The following is a 23,349-nucleotide window of genomic DNA, read 5'->3' as shown; positions in this document are numbered from 1 at the left end:
TCAGGAGGAATTAACCACGGACAGTCCAATGACAGAGTGGGTGGGAATGGGATTTAAATTGGTTGAGGGCGACAGACAAACCCTCGAAAAAGATATCACCGCTGACTAACTATCGGTTGCATTACAAGATCTAGCAGCAGGGAAGGCGGCGGGCCCCGATGGCATACCTCTGGAGCTATATAAAAAACTAACGGAGGAAGTAACTCCACTCCTCCTGGACCTCTGTAACGGGATTATTAATACGGGCGAAATTCCGGAATCATGGATGAGTACCAACATAGTGGTATTTCACAAAAAGGGTAAGCCTAAGGAAAACCCAGGCTCATACAGGCCTATATCTTTGATAAATACGGATAACAAATTATATGCCAAGATTTTAGCAACCCGTTTGGGGAGGATCATCGGGACCCTGGTCTCCCCCTGGCAGAATGGATTCATCCGGGGGAGGGGTACAACAAACCACATTAGACGGGCTATTACTCTATTTGATATCCATGCTGCTGGGGTGGGGGGGGCGCAATGATCCTCCTCGACGCGGAGAAAGCTTTTGACCGCGTGAGGTGGGAATTCCTATGGGGAGTCCTGGAAGAAAGGGTGTTCGGACCAAGATTCCGGAAGGCTATTCAGGCAATGTATTCAAGTCCAGTTGCCAAGATCCAAATGATGGGGGAAAGTTCTGGGAAGATCTATATTACACGGGGGACGAGGCAGGGGTGCCTGTGTTCACCCATCTTATTTGCGTTACATATAGATCCCTTAATACACCAGATAATGAATAACCCTTTAATTAAACCGGTAGTTACTAAGGGATTTCAAACAAAAATATTGGCATATGCCGATGATTTGGCAATTGTTTCTACAGAACCTGATGCAGCATTACGGGAAGTGGTTAGCATCACAAAGCAATTTGGGAGACAGTCAGGCTATCGTTTTAAATGAGGGAAAGACCCAGGTGTTGTGTTCTAAGAATATAGCTAAATCAGATTTTAGTTTTGTCGACTCAGTGGTGTATCTGGGGGTAACGATCAATGCCCAGCCGGAGCTTATAATTAGAGATAACTTCATCCCCCTAATGAAATCAATTGAGGCAGATTTAAAAAGAATGGGTACACTGCATCTTTCAATAATAGGGCGAGCGAATGTCATTAAAATGACTATGTTTCCTAAGATTTTATATAAATTCCGGGCTATCCCTTTTCTGATAGAGTAAAAATTTATTAAAGGAATAGAAGCCATATTTATGAATTTCCGGTGGCAATATGGAAAGGTTAGAAGATCTTTAAAATGTATGTCCTTGCCACAGGAAAGAGGAGGCCTGGGGCTGCCGAATCTCAGATATTATCATTGGTCCTGTCTCTTGACGCAGATGGCTATCTTGTTCAATTCTGGGGGAGACGAATCAAACACTTCCAATAGGCAAAATGCTATCCCCTCTATTTTTGAGCTGATATTAGGTAGGGAGGCAACCAATTTAGTATTAAGAAGAACAGAGAGACGGTATTATAAAAAGACGAGGTACAAAACATTGGAAAGTATCTGGGGGGTCTGGGTGGCAGCGCAGAAAGTTGTGGGAATTCCTAGATTTAACCCTCATACTCCCCTCTGGAATTCGGGCCTTTTCCCTAATCTGTGTAACAATGGCGGCTGGAAACAATGGGAGCGACAGGGTATTCTGACACTGGGGCATATCATGATTAGAGATGAGATTAGACTTCTAGAAGATCTGAAACAGAGGTATTCCCTTCATGGTAGCCAGGATTATAAGTATGCACAAGTGGTTAACACAATTAAATCAAAGAGGCCTCGCATTAAACTAAGTAAAAGGTGCTGTATTTTGGATTATCTGAAGGGGGCAGGTCTAAGAATCAAAGGTATTTATGGGATATTTATGGAAGAAACTCAGGATGACATGGTTAAAACAGAGGCAGCTTGGGCCATTAAACTGGAGGACCCGGACATAGACCTCGATAGAGTTCCATCATTGGATAAAATATTCTTACGGTCCTCTAACCTGAAAGCTCAACATTTCAAAACGCTGTTTAACTTATATTACACCCCATCTAAGTTATTCGATTGGGGCAAAAGGTTAGATAATAGTTGTCCCAGATGCTTAAACGGTCCAGCTGATCTCATACACATGTTTTATCAGTGTGAGAAACTGGATTCGATTAAAAAGGAGATCGAGGCATTCTGGGAGGGGCTGCTAGATGTTAAAATAAATCTATCCCCAACATTGATGATCGCAGGATGCGAAAGTAAACTGGATCTTAACACTGAGACTGAAGCTCTGGTATTCATTTCTACGGCTGTACTTCGTATTTTAATTTCAGCCGCTTGGAAAGATAAGGAGGCTCCAACTTTTCAAATGTGGCTGTCCAGATTTTTAGGTATGCATAATGTGGAGGCAGCCCTGTATGAGCTCAAGGGTAAAAAAACAAGAGGCATGGGGCTAAAAGTCTGGGCTTCCGTGGCCGCCTGGAGTGCTGCCAGGCTGTAGGAGTTGGATCTGGGAGATAAATCTTCTTAGAGTGTATGATAATGTATATAACTGCTGCTTTTTGCACCTTCTGTCATCTTTTTTATCTTCGTAAACTTAAGTATCAAGTTTTATCCCGATGCCCTATTGGTTTTTAGATCCCTCATTAATGAATTAATCAGTCAATTTAATCAGATTTTAATCAATTGGATGTTAATGCCTCATTTTAGCTGTGTATTTCTCTTCTGTATTTAATGCTGGATAATTATATTTATAATGTATTTTTTTTTCTGGATAATGTGTATACTGCTCTTACATTGTGTCTTGAGAATTCTCAATAAAAAAAAATGAAAAAAAATAAAAAATTATGTGTTTGGATTTTGGTGCTGAAGGTTTCAGTTCGGTGTCCGAATGGGGCCGGCTCGATCCCGAGCCAGAAGGCTTTGATGTGTGTTTTGGAGCAGAGCCTGAAGGCAGGGCGTTCGAAACCTGTTCTCAGTGCCAACCTTGGCCTGAAGGCAGAGGAGGGACCGGAGTCTTCTTTTTCAGCATATTTTGGGGCACGGGAGTATCAGTACTCATGGTACGCTGATCCAGCGGAACGTCTTCTTCCATGTCGGAGTCGTCTTCGGACACGGAAATGTGCTCCTCCTCGGCTCCTTGTGAGTTGAAGACTACATGGTCTGAATATTCTCCGAAGAGATCCGGTGCGAAGCTGCTTTGTTGGTGGACTTCGTGACGTCAAGCCCGACGATCAGGGGGCGTCTTCTCGGATCGAAAAGATCGGCACGTGTCGCAGTCCTGTCCGTCATGTTCCAGGGAATAGGCACAAGTTGCACACAATGGAGTCCATTTCATCGACTGCGAGCTGACCCGAGGCGGTTAGGCCCAACGGCCCTCCACAAATTTTCCGATTGAAGACTGTGAGCCGATACAATACGCGGAGAATGGGAAATGCGATCGAGAAACAATACTATCAAGGGTAGTGGATTGCACACTGAGGGGAACCTGAGAAACGGTGTTGACCCGGAGTGCAGCAATTCACGCCGGGACCCGATGGCTGTAAAAAACTATCTAACAATGGAGTCCATGCCCATGCACACTATCACTGAAAAGAGGAGTCACCTACCTTGTGACTGGAAAAGACTTCTTAAAAAAAAAGCAAAGTGCAAACATTCAGACCGAACACAAGATGGCAGGCTTATGCAAAGCATGTGATCTACTGCTCACATGCCTCAAACCTATATTTACTATAACGTATCATCACCCCACCCTCCAGTTTAAGGTACATGCAGCATATGCTGCCACACTTTTCTTCAGCTCTTCTCTTGCCCAGGCCAATTCCAGGTCCTGGAGAGTTATGAGATAGGTTCAAGGCTCTAACTTATTCACGCAGTGACCTTTTGACAGAGTGGATTTCTCTTGGTGGTTTGTGCCCATGTGTGCTAGAAGCACATCTGAAAAAAGGAAGGGTTCCCTTAAGGCGCTGCTAGATACAGGTTTAAAATAATGGACCTTGTGACGAAACAGTGACATACACCAAGACTGTAAATAAAATTAAAATTTCATTTATTATGACAACATTAAAATTAACAATATAAGGATTACTAGACTAAATCCCTTAATCTAAAATAAAAGGACAATAAAGCTAAGACAATACAATTAATTGCGACCTGCACAATTACAAGCAGACAGAACAGTTACAACATAACATTGTTGGATACAGTATTGTATATTCTTGCTCCGATCTACTAACACCAGTATTAAGTCGCTACCACTTCAGCATATCAATTACGGTGTTGGAGACTTGAATTATACATTTTAGTTGCGTCGACGCGTTTCGATGATGTCTCTTTATTATGACCACCTTTATCAAGACAAATATTTTATCTGCGAAGGCCAAGGGGTGTATTCATTAGCCCCTGGAGTGATATGGTGATTCACTTGTTACTAATTGTTTCTGTTTCTTTATCTACACCTGGACATCGAGGTTACTTTTACTGGTAGTAGTGTATTCTGTTCTGGTAATGTACGACTTTTGTACTCCCCACTTAACAACAGCAGCAACCAAATTTAAATCGGTTGTTTCATAGACCTTTTGAATAAATCTGCAATTAGGCCAAAATTATCTGAACAATTAATAATATCTCATATTACCAACATCTTGCAAATTATGATGCAGTAGATGGTTACTGTGAGGAGATTCACAGTTAATTTCTTGAGAGAGACCTACTGGGGCGGTAATTATTTCCACTATCCCCTGGGTTCCCTTTCTTGGCTGAGATAAACTAGAGACTACCTGTAGGTGATTGAAAAATAAACATACAAAGAATGCAGCTCGTCATACAGAAGTCTGCTCTCTATGGGGGTCCGGGTCGTGTAGAAGCACATCTTCCAATACTATTAAAACCCAACTAGGCTCTCAGTCATCTTCAATACAAATGGAGCTCTAAAATCCCCCAAAATAGTCTCAATGGCAATCAGACAATATGTATGTCCCTAATTCCTTCTTGAGAAGGTTAATGTAATAAACTGGAGACCAGCATGAACCTTATTCAGGGCTGAACTAGCTCATTGAATCAGCGATATCTGTTCTCCTTGATATTCTTGTAGTATCTGTGTTTTTGTCATTACCGAAGTGTCAAAAGAAACATTATTTCTATCATCCTTTACTGTCCCCTGCAGAAATCCATGGCATCCCAGTAACTATGGCCTGGAGGGTTTGTGTATGTGTTAAAGTCACAATTTCCACATTGATAAAAACTTTAACAGGTTGGGTTTTAAGATTCAGGTTGCTCTCCAAGCTAGTTAAGTGTTTCAGAGAATTTGGTGCAAAATCACCTCACTGCCCACAGGACAGAAGAGTCCTGGAGTAAGGAATGCACTTCCTGGAGGCACGCTGGAAGGCTCTGGGTTAAGCATTTACACCATTAAGTGTAGACCATGCGGCTGTGGCTGCCCCTTTGCTCTGCCACTGCTGCAAGGCATTGGTAGTGTAAGTTTAATGGTCCATCTAACTGTACTGCATCTGACTCTGTCCGGTAGGGTGGCCATATCACTGTTTATGAGGACGTGCTGCTTGGCCAGACAGAGAGGCAGCATTTGTCCCCCCCCCCCCAAAAACGTGATCCTCTCCACCCAGCAGAAATAAAATTCAGCCAATGGAAAGCTACGGAACTGGAATGAATAAGCAAGGTGGAGGCTCTATCGTCGTGGCTTCAGGCCATACTGGTCTCTCAATTCATTAGCTAGTCTGACATGATGATGGATCTATCACTTAATTAATGCCAAAGCCTGTCTGGGACCTGTTTTGTTAACTTTATCAGCATGTGTATCTGCATAATACATCAGACTGGGTTGCACTATAGTCACATGCTCAACAGCAGCTGCAAGCAGAATAAGTACCGGGCTTTTAAAAGAGCACCAGCAAAAATTAAGCAATAATTATGGACAATTAGCACATTACAGCCTGTTAGAACTATGCCAAATATAAATAACATTGAAAAATGATTAGGTCTTGGCATTACCTACCACGTTATGCCAGGGCTTAAACACTGGTGGTTTTGACTTTAGAGACTTAAAAGAAGGAGAGGATTTGAAAAATTATTTCTTGCTAAGAAACAAGCAAAGCCTTGAGTAAGAGGCAGGGAAACCAAAAGACATGTTGGATGCATTAAAAAAATTATGTACAAAAATACACCAAGAAGCCATCTGTTCTGGGTTTTGGAGAAAGGGCCGGTTGAGCATGTGCACTATTGTACATAAATGCATATCCGACATCAATCTCAGTAGACCTAAACTGCCAGAGCGCAAACGACCTTTGGCAGAATTCAACCCGTTCTGCACAGTCAATTCTAACATTCCATTACTCTCCACTAGAGACCAGATTACTGATGGAGGATTCTCCCAATGGTGGAACCTCCTGGTCATAGAGCTCTATTCCTGGTCATTGAGCTCTATCCCTAGTCACCTACCTCATATCATGGGAGACATGATGTATAGCTAGGCAGGGAAACCTGGGGCCTCTAAAAGATTACAGGGTTCATGAACAGCTCCACCCCAGGAAGTCGCCTTCCAATCTACACCAAGATTATTACAAATCAAAATATTGTACATGGATTATTACCATAGATTCAGACTGTTTGCAATGGGTCAAGATCTTGCTTTGGTGTCCTATCAGTTCCTTCCCACAATCTGGGTTTCCCGACACTTCAATGAGTCTGGGATACTGATTAGGCAGATATTTTCTCCATTCAAGAACAGAGGGGAATGATTACACTCTGCGCGAGGGGCATGGCTAGCGCAGCCAATATTGCGGTTGTGCCCTAAGGAGCTCTGTCAAGAAAACCGAAATTATCCGCTGCAATCCTGTTTCCAGCCGCTTCGTAGCTACTCAATGTGATCTGGCCACCAGACCGTCGGCGACCACAGGATAACGGTGCCTGCCCATAGTGAACAAGCCAGCCTACCGACCCCCCCGGTAACCATCGCCTCGCCGCAGCTGGCCAGAAGCTGACGGAGCTGGCCTGCTGGTGAATCGCAGCCCAGCGGCTGAGGTTCTGGCTCTGCTGTGGAGGCTGTGATTGAGAGAGGGGGCACCGAAGAAGCTGGCTGGACTGACCGATGAGTGCCCTGCGCAGCATTGAGGATCCGGTTGGGGCCCTGCCACTGCTGGTGTGAAGCCGGCCCTGCTACTGGGTGAAGACTTTAATTGAGTCCTAAGCACTGCCCTTAACAGATCATGCCTTTCACTGCCTAGTACCCCGGCCACCTCTAACACGCAGGCCTTATATGACTGGATTCAGTACTGGCACATGGTATATATTCGGCAACAGCTTAGCGCTCGTACGAAAGTATACTCCTTTTCCTCACCACATCACTTACACATTAGTCTTGACCGATTTGTTGGCACATCATCCCTACTGCTCTCTGTGACACACACTAACTACCTAGGATTCACCCATTCTGACCATAACCCACACTGTCTTCATCTCGCATGGGTTACTGGCTGGCCTACCGTCCTGACATGGCGCCTGCGGCACTTAAAGACCCCCAAATTCGGTGCCTCACTGCACATAGCCATTGAAGACTATTTCAGACAAACACCTGTCAGCAACATCTAGACTGACTGAGTGGGAGGCTTTTGAAGTGGCAACCAGGGGCTTAAAATATCCGCTGGCAGCTTGACAAAGATACACCTGCATAGAGCGTACATTCAAGCAACATGAGACTGACGCAGCACGGAATCCAGGGGACTCTCAATGCCTACTGGCGGCGCAACACAAACATATTTCCCTCCTGTAACATTTGTGTTGACTGAACTGTTCGGACCATACTGCACGTACACATGCCACTGCCAACAAATCCAGCACACAACTGGCATGGCTAATACGGTTGGAGCAGCCCTGGCACCCTATCATGGCGCCAAGATCGGCTGTTGGTGGCCTACTATACACTCAGCAGGACATACATCTAGAACTAGCCAGCAACAAATGCCTCGCTGTACCAGTCTAAGCTCACTGATCTCCCACCAGACACTGAAGTCTCCTCCACTATTACCCAATTATACTTTCTAAAATACAAGAAGCCATTTGCCTCAGACAGGACTCCCTAACGGATGGCTTGCTTGTTGAATTTTACAAGGCATATGCAGTACTCCTGGTGCCCCTTTTGCTCACTCTCTCCAAAGATGCGCTGGCAGTCTCATGTCTTCCCACCTCCCTATGCGAAGCACTACTTGTATCCCTTCCTAAGCTGGACAAAGACCACACTGATCTAGGATTTACCAGATTTTGGCGTTGCTCAACACAGGCTACAAGGTACTCGCAAAGATACTGGTTACTCAGCTGGCACCGATGGTAACAATGGTGGTACACCCTCACCAGAAAGGATTCGCGCCATCTCGCAGTACATCCTTAAACCTGAGACGCCTGCACCAGAATCACAGCCTTGAGCGGAATGTCTGGTACTGGATTTGGCCAAGGCCTTTGACTCCTTGGAATGGGCCTTTCTATTCTAAACCTTAGAATGTTATAGTATTGGGAACCGCTATTTATGGCTGGTCAAGCTACTCTACACTTGTCCACTAGTCAGGGTCAAAACTGGCCCCCTGGTATCGGAATCATCCCAGATTCACAGGGGTACTTGCCAAGGCTGCCCTCTCTTGCCCCTGCTTTTCTCACAGGCCACAGAACCGTTGGTGCTTGCCCTCTGTGCAGGGGGTGCAGAGTAGGGTATTCAGCAGCTAGATGGCCTGCACTCTGTTTCTCTCTATGCAGATGATCTACTCATTTAACTTACAGAACTACACTCCATCCCCGATGCATTCACTCTAACACTTGATCGTTTCGCTCATCAATCCGGCCTTAAGGTCAACTGGACTAAATATTGCTTGTTTCCTTTTATTCGTTAGCTGGTGGATCCCCACCTTACTGAGAGCGCAGATAAAATTCTTGCATATGCTGCCACTATCAGTGGCGTGGCGTATAGCACTCCTTTAGATGCTCTGTCCTGCCACCGCCTCCTTTATTACTTTGCCAATCTTCCAATCTATATTCCTGCACCCTTCTTTCGCTCCCTGGAAAATGCAATGCAGGAATTCATATGGAACAATCCTCGCTGCTGGGTTGGATTGTCAAAATTATATCTGCCCACAGACCAGGGTGGCCTTGCTGTGGCTCACTTTGAGCACTATTATCTTGCATCTCAACTTCAATGGGTGGATAAATGAATGTCAGGCGTACAGCTTGAGGACACAGCAACAGCTGCACCGGTGTTTCACACCAGCACACCTATGCCAATATCTAACTCCTTGTTGTTGGGGGTGCCATACCGCTGTTCCCACCGAGCTCTTTATCAAACACATACAGTGACTCCTTATGCCCCAGCGATACCGCTGCTTGGCTTGCCCAGATGACACGCCATTACGTCGTCAGCAGAACTGACCGCCTGGCATCCTTTACCAGGATAATAGTCTCCTGCCCTATGAGTTGCTGATGGAAGAAAACTTCTTCCCACCCGGCCACTTCCTTCTATTCAATTTGCTAATGACCACCATGGGAAGTAAATGGGGTGTCATGGCACTGAAACTTGAGACATACCTCACTATGCAATACCTGCATGTAGTGGGACTGGGCAGATATCAGTTCCGCTTGTTTGCAGACTATGCACTGCCATGCCGTGCCACAGCTCAAGCCTCTCCGGTGCAGGTGGAAGAACTTGCTCGTCCATGCCCAGACAAAAATTGGGAAAACACTTCAGTAGGGTTCGGTCCATGTCCACCACAACGTCAGATTCTGCCTTCTACAATACTATATCGTGCACAGCGCATATCGCACTCCAGCAAAAATAAACCACTATTTCCAGCAAACGGACACCGCCTGCCCCCATTGTTATCTGGTAGATGCTGACCTCCTGCACATGCTTTGGGGCGTTACTGGCGGGGGAATCACCAACCAGCTGTCCACCTGCACAGGGTGCGGAGATGTGAATTATGGGTCTCAACCGAAGGACTAAGAAAAGTAAGGTCAACTCTTGTTTCCTTGACCTAGGGCTAGTAACGGTCAAGCGCCACATCACTCAACAATGGAAGGAGCAGGAGCAACCTGTGCTTCAGCTTGGGCACAATCTCTTATGACTTTGTCTCATACAGAAACTGTTGCCTTGCACAGGGAAGACAGTTTAGTGCTATGCAAATACCCCATAGTGACCAACTGGGATGCTATCCTGGTTGACCTGCAAGCCTCCATTCAGTCAGCTGGAGGAACTGGCACTAACTTGCTGCCACAACGGACAGAAGACATAGTTCACTAATCAGTTCAATGGCTGCTAGAGCTGCTTCCTGTACGCACCTCCTGTCTTACACAGGGCTCCAGGTTAAGGTTTGGTTACAGCCCCTCTACGAACGCATCAATTAATTGTCCAGTATGTGTCGAACGCATTTATTGAGGGGAGGGCCAAGACAGACGTAGGAACTGTTGTCGTTTTATTATAGTATCTCGTTCTTTTTGCTCAGTTCACCTGTTTATTTCTGGGTACACAAATTGCCTCATCGCTGTGAATTATTGGGTGTAGCACAAAGATTATCCGAAATAGTAAACTGTAACTTGACATCTTTATAAGCGCCATAACTTGTACATCTCCTTTGATACACCTAACAACTAGTTAGTGTAACACACTATACGGCATATGCCTAAGTCTTGTAATGCTGCACTAATGTATACTATGCTAATTGTTACACCACATGTGCAAACCGTACATAATGATTGTAAAACAAAATTCAATAAACAAATTCAAATAAAAAACAATTAAACCATGCGCAGAACCATTCTGAGCATACAAAATAATCTAGAGATTCCTAAATGGAAATTAATTCAACATGGCTAAGGACGGATGACATTCAAAAGCAACATAGCCAGTGATTGGAGCAAGGACGTGTACCCAGACTGAAAAAATAGAAAATAAGCATGGACTGGTGACTGACCAAGGGCTAGTCGCTTATTGAAGGGTGGGAGTGGCTGAAAAAGTGGTTGCCATAGAGGGATGCTTGAACAATTGGTGAATGATTTTATGGATGGAGGAATATGTTAGTGGATTTGATGGCGGATGGTATTATCCTACCTATGTTAGCAGACGTAGACTGTCTATTGCATGGGAACTGTTGTGGCTTCAGCGGAGATCATCCATTTCTTCATCACTCATCGTAGATATGATTTTTGAAATAAGCCAAGTGTCTGTTCTATCACTGTAACTGTGCATGCTCCCTCCATTGCTTGCATTGTTTCTCTATTCTCTTGAAACCTCAATAAAAACATGACTGTTAAGGCAACAGCTACACCACTGTGCTGCTCATTTTACTATTACAGTGAATCTGCTTAACCTTCTATTTTTATAGTTTTGTATGGAAGTTTATTTTCTTGTTTAAAGCTCAAAAAAATATTTTGAGAAAAAAACACGTGTACAATAATTAGTTCCATAGACTTCCTGTAAATGTCAACTTAGGCTTGCTAAATAGACAAACTTACCATCTGTTCTTCAAAAGAGCTAGGTAATTTGCTTTATGTGCTGAAAAATAAGCTATCATTGCATTGTTGGTCTCAGACACGATGTCAGATCATAAAAGCTAGTGATATCGGCTGTGGGACTTGATGGCGATTGAAGCAACTGAGGTGCCTTGGAGCGAAAGGAAGGGGCTATAAAGGAACATGGGCCAACAGCCTAAACTTCCTTGCAGTGAAATTTAAGGAATTAAATTGTATCAGATATCTTAGGCATTCGCTGACTAACTGTTCCAAAGCCATCCATAAAAAATCTGGGGATGTGGCTTGACCACAAACTGTCCATAGAAACTCAAGCTATAAAACCTTCAGCCGTCTGTTTCGGCATATTGCACATGATCCATAAGATCGTGTACTTCATTCCTGAAAAGGCACGCAGAACAAAGGTCCAGGCCCAAGTGACTTCAAGATTAGACTACAGCAACTCCTTGTATTTGGGGTCTCCCAAATACATTGTTGATAGTCTACAAGTTGTCCAGAACGCTGCGGCCAGGATGCTTCTATAAATTCCTAGACAGGAGTCAGTTAGATCCTCGATTAAAAAACTGCACTGGCTCCCCAGTCAATCCAGGGTGAGATTCAAAACCCTTTGCCTAGCTCATACTGCCATGTACGATAGGGGTCCAGCCCTGTTTAAAACTATGGTCACCCCCTATGTCCCTAACATATCATTCAGGTCCTACTCTGGCTATCTTATGATCACTCAAAGGGTAAAGAGATTGAGAGGGGGAGGGAGATCATTCATGCACCTTGCCTCAAAGCTCCAGAATTCATTGACCAAGGAGCTGAGGCTGACCAGACATGAAGGAATTTTCAGAAAAAAACGTAATTCCTGGCTGTTCCCTTAATGTTCTTTTCCACACTTTGCTTCCTCTCGGCAGCGCTGTGAAGCCCCTGGGCAGGCATGCACTTTATAAATCCCAGAAGCAAACTGTCAGGTCTCGGGAGACAAAGATCTGAGGGTGGAAAGTACACAGCAGAGTCACCAAAATACATAAAGTCACAAAGTGGAAATGAGTAACTGTTACTGTATATGTCAGAATCCGCAGCGCGATCGCGCCTGCCAAGCTCAGGAACTACAATTCCCATGAGCAGGCGGGGTCCCGCAGGAAGTACTTTTGCAACGCAGACGTGCATCCGGGTGCGCGTTATTCTGGATTTGTGGTGCTTGGCGTGGGAGCGGCTGCTCTGCGCGCCCCCTTCGAGTCTTCTGTTTGGCCCCCCCCCATTGACTCCGTGTTGGAGAACTTCTGCATTTCGGTCTCTGCTGTTGTCGGACCTCAGCACCAACAGGTATTGCCGTTCTTGTAATTCCGGCCGCCCTTGCGGTCAGCTGTTTACTTTCCTGAAGTCAGTGAGTGCGGGAAGAACGGAGACAGTAGCTCACGGAGAATATTATTGTTGTTATATTCTTGGCTAAGTTGGGTGCAGCGGAACACGGTGGCGGTCGAAACCACGTGTTACCGTACACCCTGAGAGTATTGTGGAACTAAGATAGCGGGGCGCTGTAGTGAGGTAACTACGCGTCTCCGTTATTATTTGGGTACTTACAAGGACCAAAAAGAGCTGGGCATGTAGTGAGGCAACTACAGGTCACCCCAGTGTCTCATTGTGCGTTCACCTTTTGCGTATATTGTTGGCAGAATTCTGTGGTGGTCGCAACTACGTTTTGCTGTTTGGCATAACCCAAACATATTCTGTGTGGTCATTATTTATTGAGCGGAGTGTTGTAGTTTTTGCTTCCTACACACTACCGTATCTCTCTCTTACTTTGTGTTTGAACACTCTTCCTTACTTGGATACCTTGGACACCCCTTGTACATAGCGTCCTCTGGCTCATCTGTGGTATGTTGTGAGTGGTGGGTTATGTGTCTCAGTACAACGTGCGTGTGTCTGGTATGACAGGCTGTTTTTCGTTAACTATATATCTATGTGTTCCTTAGGCCTTCCTCACAGATTGTGGCAGAAGGACTGTAGTAATTTCCTATCCAAGGTCGGGTTTTCTTTCTGCTCAGGTACCTACTTATTTTCTTGGTTTATTAGTGAGACTTAATGAGAGTAGTAGTTCATGTAAGTAAGCACCTATCTGATGCCTGTCTTGTTTTTTGTTACAGGCGTCCTTTCCCTGCTGGCCCTACCTTTACCCATCCCACATTTTTTTATTTTAGTTTGTTATTTTTCTCCCCCGCCTAATGGCTCGAACACCCTGTGTTTACACTTCAGGGTGTTGGTGACATTTGGAGGTGGAACCATATTTGCAGCGACTGGATCCCGTGGAGTAAACCTGACAGTATACATCTTCTGTTATTTGAGGGTCTTATACACATATATTAAGTTTGAGATAAAGGACACTGAGAAGGTGGGGGTGGGGTTACGAAGTTAATTGTTGGTGTGGATTTTTGTTCCGCTGGCGGCAGGTTGTAGGCAGGAGAAGATGTACTTCAAAATTTCTTAACACATGCAATTGAGCCTCAAAAAACTTCAACTTGGGGGCGTGGCCAAGATGGCGACCCAGGTGGACGTGCAACCTTGAGGCTCCCAGCTCCGAGTCCCCAATCCCGGCCATTTCGCAGCAAAATATCCCTGATTGTGCGTGGAACTTGGTGTGGAATAGCGGAGAGGCAGGGGAGCCACTGCCACACTGGTGTGCAGTCTGAGGCGGTGTGAAGTATCAGAAAGCCGGCGCAGCGGTCCGCGGCCCGACGCCGTGAAATGGCAGCTGGGCAGTACGGGAACTAAGGAAGGTGCGACTGTGCCCAGCGGGGGGCCTCTAGGGCCGTGGAGGGTCCACGCAGTCTGCCGATCGCCAGCCCAGAAGTACCGATTGTGTGTGGCAGCAGCGTCAAAGCGAGAGGCAGCGGACGGAGTGTGACCCCGGCAGCTGGTGCTGGCAGAGTGCCCCGACGCGGAGAGCGTGAAAATTGAGTCCGGGATGCCGGGGTGTTAATTCATGAGGAAGCTTTTCAAAAAGTAAAAGAAATGATCAAGAATGCTCCAGCATTAAAACCTTTTACTTGTGGTATCAAGTGTATTGTCACTGTAGATGCCAGCTGTGTAGGTCTAGGTAGAGTTTTAACACAGTTTGTGAATGGAAAGGAGAATACGATTGCTTTTATTTCTAGAACTTTGAGTGTGGCAGAAGCTAATTATAGCACTATAGAACGTAAAGCTTTAGCCTGCTCTTGGGCAGTCGAAAAGTTCAGAAATTACTTATGGGGTACTTGTTTTGATCTATTTACTGATCATAAACCGCTTATTTACTTGATGAACGGCAACGGAACTGGTCAAGCTACTTCGAGATTAGTCAGGATAATTTCAAAATTGCAGGAATATAATTTTGAAGTGAAACACATCTCAGGAGGAGCAAATTTTAGGGCGGATTGTTTGTCTAGGATTCCCCTAGTGAATCAGAATGAAAGTTTAGACTCAAATGAGGAGGAATGTGTGGTTGTTTCCGCTTTAGATGCTTGTGATAATACTTTGGGATGTTTTACAGAGAGTGATTGGTTGGAGGGTTACAAAAAAGATTCTCTTCTTTTGGAAGTCAAGGAATACATTAGAAAAGGATGGCCACCATTGAGAAATCTAAGTAAAGTTTTGATTCCTTTCCAACAGGTTTCTTCCGAGCTAAGTCTAGAGAATGGGTTCATCACTAGATGTGGGTTTTTTGTACCATCTGAAACTCTGAAAGAGGGTCTTGTGGTTAGAGCACACTCTGGACATCCTAGCATGTCTGGAACCAAGAACATTTTAAGAAAATGTTATTGGTGGCCGTGCATGGATTCTTTTGTTGATCAGTTTGTTAATCGTTGTCCAGAATGCCTTCTATCGGACAAGCATTGGAAGAGTAAAAAAGCAGTTACCTCCACCAATTTGTTGCCAGACCAAGCATGGGAAAAGTTGGCAATAGATTTTTCAGGACCTTATAATATTTTGGCAGAAGACATGAAATATTTAATAGTCTTGACTGATTATTACTCAAAATGGATATCGTATGATTTTGTGAGGTTTCCTAGTACAGAAGTTGTGATTGATTTTTTGGAGAAAGTTTTTTGTGTGGAAGGGTTTCCCAAGAAATTAGTATCCGATAATGGCACACATTTTGTGTCAAAAAAGATGGTTGATTTTTTAAGTAAGCATAATATTAAGCATATTAAAAGTCCTTTGTATTTTCCAGCGGCTAATGGGTTAGTTGAGAGAGCTAACAAATTTTTCAAAGAAGGGATACAAACAGCTCTATCTTCTGGCATGGATGTAAAGAAACATATCAAAGAGAAAGTTTGGAGTTATTTGAACACTCCACATTCAGTAACAGGTTTCACACCTTTTTTCTTATTGAAAGGGAGAGATGTAAATGATATAAACAAACCTGTCTTTCAAAAAGATATGACCACTTTAAAAAAAATTGAGGGAGATACTTCTCCTAGCTCTATTGATGAATGTGTAATAAAAAACTTTGAAAAAAAGTACGGATTACAGAATAGGGTTTCTCCTCTGAATGACTCCAAAATTGAAACAGGTGATTGGGTGATCATCAGAAAACCGAAGAAAGTTGTTAAAGGGGAATCTAGGTATTCTTTGCCTCAACAGGTGGTCAGAGCGTCTAATTCATCTGTGATGATTTAGAACAAAGGCTGGTGGAACAAAAGTGCTGTTATTAGGATTGAACCTTTTCAAAAAGACATTATACATAAAAAAATGGAAGAGAAAGGTTATTTGGACGATTCTTCTTTTTTATGTTTTAAAGATTTCTTAAATAAAGAACAATCTTTACTGGATACAGGGTTGGTAAAACAATCTTCTTTACAAGAGGGTGATGGTGTAGAACAGTCATCATTTGATTCACAAGTTTGTGAAACTGGTGATGAGTCTTGTCACATTTTAGATAGAGGTAAAAATGGTAATTCAGTTTTGGAAAGAAGTGTGAACAATAATTCAGTCTTAAATGAAAACTTGAATTCTTCAAATTGTGTTCCAGATAATTTAGTTGACAAAACTAGTTTTCTTCCTGAAATTGGTTCTGATTTGAATGAGACTTATGCTAGAAGAAATACTGTAATACCTACAAGGTTTAAGGATTATTATTTGTATTAATGTTTATTTTATTATGTTTTTTCGGTTTCTTTTTTTTGTTTATGGAAAGGAGATGTTGCATCTGTACCTTTAACTTCACTTAGGTTCTGTTATGACATGTTCTGTGTTCCACATTCTTTTACCAGTGTTGGCTGTCGTGTCATTCCGATCTGTACCTGGACACGACAGCATCTCATCTTCATACCTCTTCTTGTGGGTTTCTTATGATATTGACTTTTATCTGAAATTAACATCTATCAATATCACTCCTGCCATTTATGTTGTCCTCATTACAACACGGGGCCTGCAGTAGCGGATCTGGCCAATACCCTCACTGGGCCCGCCGATAGAGACTTGAGCGCCCGGCCCCGGAGTGCACCGCTGGGAGCAGAGGTGAGGAGCGGGACTCTGCGGCGCTGGAAAGAGCGGCAGTGAGCTAAGTGCAACGCCGGAGGTTGGGGCTGGCAGAGGGCCCCGTCGCGGAAGGCGCGAGAATCGAGGCAGGGGCGGCTGGGCCTGCGAGAGCGAATCTAGCTGCCACCTCTACTGGGTCTGTTGGGCAGGCCCTGACGCTCGGCCCCGGTGAGCGCCCCCCCCCCCCAAGCACGGCAAATTTCGGCGTCTGCCTGTGGTGATCGCCCCCCCCCCCCAAGCACGGCAAATATCGGCGTCTGCCTGTGGGAGGAAGGGCAGGTCCCACACCGGCGGAGGAAGGGGACGCAAACTCAAGGAGGCTGCAGGATGGTGGTGAGCGGCTGGGAGTCCAGCGAGGCGCAGGTAGAGAGACAAAGCGGGAGCGAAGACACCAGACAGCGGCCTCAGCGGGATTGGAGGCCCGGGACCAGCGCCTTGAGGGAGCCCACATCACATCAGGCGCCAAGAGACCCAGAGGAAGAGGCCCTGTGCTTCGGGGACAGTGGATGGGTCCGTCAACACACCCCATACTTTTACCCGCTCTACACGCAAGGCGGCCGCACAGAACGGGGCATGGGCCCCCCCAAGCCAGCTGAGTGCAGGGGCTGACCGGTGGACGGCATAGGGGCACCAGAAGGATCAGTCGGCCGGCCTCTTGGCCGGGCACCAGGAGCTCTTGAGGCCAAGGCCCCCGCACTTAGGGAGTCAACAACAGGCACAACTGCAAACCCTGCTTCATTGCCCGCTTCCTACGCTTGCCCCCCCCGCGCAGCAGAGAGAGGGAGCCCCCGCTAACATTGTGTATATGGACAGTGGCTAACCGAGGTACGTGGCAAAAGCATCAGAAGGATCGGGCAGACGAGCTCCAAGGTCAGAGGGGGAGCAGTGCCAGATAACGGAAGGCCGAAACTACCAGAGTGCAGGTCGTAGCTTGGACGAAGGGTCAGTCAGTGCCCAGCTGCATGAAAGGATGGCCAAATCCACCGGAGAGCGTTCCTGTAGAGGGACAACCAGTCGTGAGGCCCTAGCGACAAAGGGAACTAGCGTGCGTACTGCCCGTTGGTGCCTCGGAGGGATATTAAAATGTCTGGCATGAGAAGGAAAGGGGAGAGATCTCTCAAGGAAATGCTTACCAAATCCCCGCTCCAGCCGGCTTCTCAGCCCCAAATGGACTGGTCACTTAAGGATACGCCCATCACTAGGGAATTCCTGGAATCACTGTACAACACACTCCACGATGATTTTCAGTTGCTCAAGAAGGAGGTAGCTGGCGAAGTTGAAGAAATACGCTGTGATGTTGATGAGCTGGGGGAGAAGGTCACAGCTATTGAGAATGGTGAGCACTCCAAAAGCGAAGAAATCGAGTACCTGCAACAAGAAATCATCCACCTACAGGTCCACCAAGTGGACCTTCAAGCGCACGCCGAGGACCTGGAGAATCGGTCTCGACGCAACAACATTCGCGTCAGAGTTGTCCCGTTGTGAGAGGAGGGATCAGATGTGGCGGGCTACCTCCAGGGCCTCAGAGACATCCTTGGCGAGCCTTCGGACTTTGAGATACGCATAGATCGCGCGCATCGAGTAGGGCTGGGGAGGCGGGTAACGGCCCCACCACCGGACATTCTAGTCTTCCTGCCAGACACTGTGCTGAAAGACGTATCTTGCGGGAGGCCAGGAAGAAACAACCTATCCAGTACCAGGATCACCCCGTAGCTTTATTCCAGGATCTGTCCTCCATAACATTTCAAAAGAGAAAAGCCTTTAAGGAAGTGACATCTTATCTGAAAGATAAAGGGGTGCCGTACTCGTGGGGCCACCCCTTCCGCCTAATTTTTAAATGGAACGGCAAGCTACACCAGATGAGATCGCTTCAAGAAACCTGTGAACTTCTGGGCCTGGAAGGTCGCAGCCAGGAGTCTTCCCCTACCCCATCGCAGCGGCCATCGGGAAATGGTTGGCAGACAGTGGGACGCAGACATTCTCCCAAAATGGACATGAAGCCAGACCCGGTGGCATTATCCCAGGAGAGGGCATTGGCCCTGGAAGCGGTAAAGCGAGACACTTCAGCCCCTGAGTGAATGTGCAAACTCCAACGGGGATTACATAGCACTGTGACATGGCTGGTCCGGTGGGGCGGGGCGAGAGGGGGGGGCGGGGTCGACTAGGGTACACGTGGACCCTTCACTCTTTCTTTATCCCAAGCGCCGGCATTTCAGGAAGGCAGGTGCTGGACAATGTTGGTTGGTTGGGGATGTTCTGTTTGGGTTAGGGTGGGGGGGTGGATGGGATTGGGCTGGGGGCAGAGGGTGGGGGGACGGTTGGGGTAGGGATGGAGGGGAAGGGGAAGGAACCAGTGTGTCATCAGGGGAGGCTCCCAGCAGGGCATCTAATAGCTTCTGACAATTTCGGGGTGACGCTGTTCCACCTCATCCTTACACTATGACGAGTCCTACCTTGAAAGTAGTTACCCTCAATGTAAAGGGGCTCAACAACCACATCAAGCGTAGAGTCATTCTGCCCTACCTAGAGAACTCCGGGGCCTCTATATGTCTCATACAGGAAACACATTAGCTGTCTAAAGATTGGCACAGGATGCGATCCCGTGCCTTTCCTCATCAATACTACTCTTCCACTACGGATAAGAGGGCGGGGGTCGCCATACCTAGTTATGAACCCAGAGCAGGATCGATCGGGCCACCGCTATGGCTCGACAAGGGCGATCTCTCCCGATCTCTACTCACATGTGCACCATACATATGCTAGGTTAGATCATTTTATTAGTTCCTCAGAACTTAACGCATTCGCTGACGAGGTGGACATTGTCCCTGCCGCACTCTCTGACCACGACGCAGTGTCAGTCTCTCTCACAGTCCCCTGCACCTAGGAGGTTATGATAATCCCTACTACATAGGAAAGAGGTGATCCAGCAGCTCAACAAATGTATTGCTGACTATCTCTTGACTAACGATCAGCCAGGCACACCTCTCCCAGCGATCTGGGGGGCTCTGAAAGCGGTCGCGAGAGAGGAACTGATAGCACTTATGGCAGCGGAAACTAGGGAGCGGAAGGAAAAATGAAATCTGCTCACGCCCAAAGTCACAGAATTCGAAAGAGTACACAGCCGCACGGGAGCCCCAGGATATGGCACCAATTGAAGGCGGCCAGGGCACAACTCGCAGGCCTAGATCTGGACCGAGCTGAGTACGCGGCCCTGCGGCTCAAGCACACCTATTATGTAGGAGGTAACAAAACAGGGCGCCTCCTTGCGAGCAAACCACAGAGCTCGTATCCAGCAAGCCAAGGTCACTGTTATCAGCGATGCCCGGGGCGAGGCAGTAGTGTCCGACGATCTGATAGCTGAAACATTCAGAGATTCTATGATTCCTTATATAGCAGAGACCGGACCATTGACACGGCCGGTGAGGCCTACCTCAGTCAGGCGGCGACCACGGCCCTCAATGCCTCTGGGTCAGCAGCTCTAGAAGCACCCATTAGGATCGAAGTGATCTCCAGGCTCAAACCCCTGAAATCCCCAGGGCCAGACTGCTTCTCGGCGGGTTTCTACAAATCATTCTGCCCTCTTTTGGCACCGATTTTAACCAGACTCTTTAATTCTTTCCAGGGGCCGGGCTCAATACCACTGGATATGTTAGAAGCAGACATAATTGTGCTACCCAAACCCGGGAAAGACGCTACCCAATGCTCCGCATACAGACCTATCTCCCTACTCAACCTGGACCTAAAACTTTTTAAGGGGGTCCTGGCTTCTAGGCTGGGCCCACGGCAACCGGGCATCATTGAGCCTGACCAATCCGGCTTTATCCCGAACCGCCAATGCAGCAACATCACCAAACGCTGCATGCATCTAATCGACAAGGCTCACCATAACCAGCAGGACGCTATGCTATTGTCGATCGATACCGAAAAGGCGTTCGGCAGGGTGGATTGGGGGTTCCTAGACAAGACGCTGGCACACTTTGGCATAGGGGAACGCTTCAGGGCCTGGGTTGCGAGCTGCTATGACAAGCCAAGGGCATCGATCAGAGTAAACGGCACACACTCACGCCCAGTCGACATCCGGCGGGGTACGAGGCAGGGGTACCCTCTTTCGCCCCTCCTCTTCGTGCTCTACATAGAGTCCCTTGCCCAGAGAATCCAGGATAACCCGGATATCTTAGTGGTCTCCTTTGGAGGGGAGCACCACACTATTAAGTCTGTACATGGATGACATCCTGGCAGCGCTGGACACACCTAGTCGGTCAGTGCCAGCTTGCCTGCGTGAGTTAGAGGCCTTCGGTGCAGTATAGGGCTTTAAAATGAATACTGGAAAATCCATGCTTCTTCCCCGGGGAAGCAATTACCCCATGCCGGAAACTTTACCCCCAGAATATGGGGACCTTAGAGCCTAAATGTCGATCCGATACTTAAATTACCCTCACCCCGTCCACAGAGCAGTTTCCCTGAACTACGCGAACCTCACCTCTCAAATTCAGGGAGATCTGCGTCGATGGCAACAACACCCGCTGTCACTTTTGGGTCGCACAGCGGCGATAAAGATGTCTATATTGCCTAAAATACTACACGTCTTCCAAACCATTCCTGTTGGACCACCCCTGGGAACACTCCGAAGGCTACAAGACGCTATCCAACAATTCATATGGGCAGGGAAGAGGCAGCGGATGTGTAAGGATTTGTCTCACCGGCCTCCTGATGAGGGGGGCTGGGGATCCCTAAACTCCTACAATACTATCAGGCAGCCCAACTCCAGTACTTAGTGGAATGGAGCCGACCTGAATCGGAAAAGAGATGGCTCTTTCAGGACCGAGCGATGGCACAGACGGCTCTCTGGAAGATACCCAGCCTGCGGCGAACGGATGGGCCGAAATATCTTAATAGATCCCCTACAACCCGCACGATTATGAGGGTCTGGGACGCAGGTAAATGACGGCACACGAAAAGTGGCTAGTCACTAAAGACACGGATCGGAAGCTGATCTCGGAGCTCTATCGAATTATCTACCCGCCGACCCCTAAGCCGCGCTCAGCCGGTCAGAAACAATGGGAGGGAGAGCTGGGTAGAGCTCTCTCTGATCAGGAGTGGCAAGCCATATACTACAGGGCAAACCATACCGCTAGGAACACAGCGAGCAGGGAAGCAGCAGTTAAAGTAGCAACCTATTGGTACTTAACACCGGTCCGTCTGAATAGGGGTAATTCTGACCGTAGCCCTACTTGCTGGAGGGGATGCGATGAAGAGGGAACACAGACTCACCTGTTATGGGGCTGCCGAGAGGTGGAGGGATTCTGGATGGAGTTTCTCAACGAAATCGACAAACACTTCGACACAGAAATCCCTAGGTTCCCAGCATACACATTCTTGGGACTACCCAATAAACTCACTTTCCCCCTGAAATCAGCCCGTGGGAAACAGATGGGACTAGTAATGGGGGCAGCAGTCCAGCATATTTTGTCGCTCTGGGGCACACAGACCAGACCATACAGGGTGGCTCCATAGATTGTGGTATATAGCGGGCATGGAGCATATTCAGGCTTTTCTCACCGAATCCCTGTCTTCTTTTGCCACTACTTGGCAGCTGATGCTCGCAATTTTGGCGACAGACTTCAATGAAATCACAATCCCGAAATATCTTCGCCTCCTGCGACTTACAGACTCTTCACCTTCGGAGGATACTACTGGGGACTAAGCGTATCTAACTCCCAATGTGCCATGTCCACAATTGGAATATCTCAGACACACTGGTTCCGGGAGGGGGGAGTGGGGAGGGGAAGGGAGGGGACTGTTGGGTTGTGGTTTCTTTATCCAAATGAGTTTCTGGTTGGAGAACTTGGCAGGAGCCTTTGCCCAACACACTTGCTGCACAGGCAGACTTTCCCAACACTATATGAAGCTGCTTGGGGGGCGGGCAAGGGAGAGGGGTGGGCCCCTGTATTAATGCAGAATTGTAAGACGCTTGTACTGTGTAAAACTTCAACTTCTTGTTTTTTTCGAGGTCATATTTACTGTGAAGTGAATTAAAAAAATATTCTCAAGGTTGTGGTGCTGTATGACCCACTGCTGGCATCAAAGAGCCATTCAAACAAATGCTGGTGATCTACACCCACAATTGAAATTTTGAAAAAATAAAAAACATTCCTAGTCATACTGCTCAATAGAGTACATGTATTTCTAATATAAAACATCTAAATGCAACTGGAATTGGGGAGGGAGTGAGAAAAGGTTTACAGCTGTTTAGAACATTTTACAAAGTGTAATTAGCTCTTTAAATGTCTGCATTAAACATAGATTACAGTATACACACACAAGTATCAT

The 23,349-nt window shown here is 46.7% G+C and overlaps 1 protein-coding gene across 3 annotated transcripts in view; it reads right to left on the bottom strand.

Annotated features, from left to right (window-relative positions):
- LOC144823685 (protein mono-ADP-ribosyltransferase PARP14-like) overlaps window positions 1-23,349 on the bottom strand; it is a 1,720,771-nt gene that overhangs the window by 744,405 nt on the left and 953,017 nt on the right. The gene's annotated exons all lie outside the window — the stretch shown is intronic.

This window comes from Lissotriton helveticus, chromosome 3_1 (genome assembly GCF_964261635.1).
Source record: "Lissotriton helveticus chromosome 3_1, aLisHel1.1, whole genome shotgun sequence".
NCBI lineage: Eukaryota > Metazoa > Chordata > Amphibia > Caudata > Salamandridae > Lissotriton > Lissotriton helveticus.
This window is presented reverse-complemented; position numbering and strand designations above follow the sequence as displayed.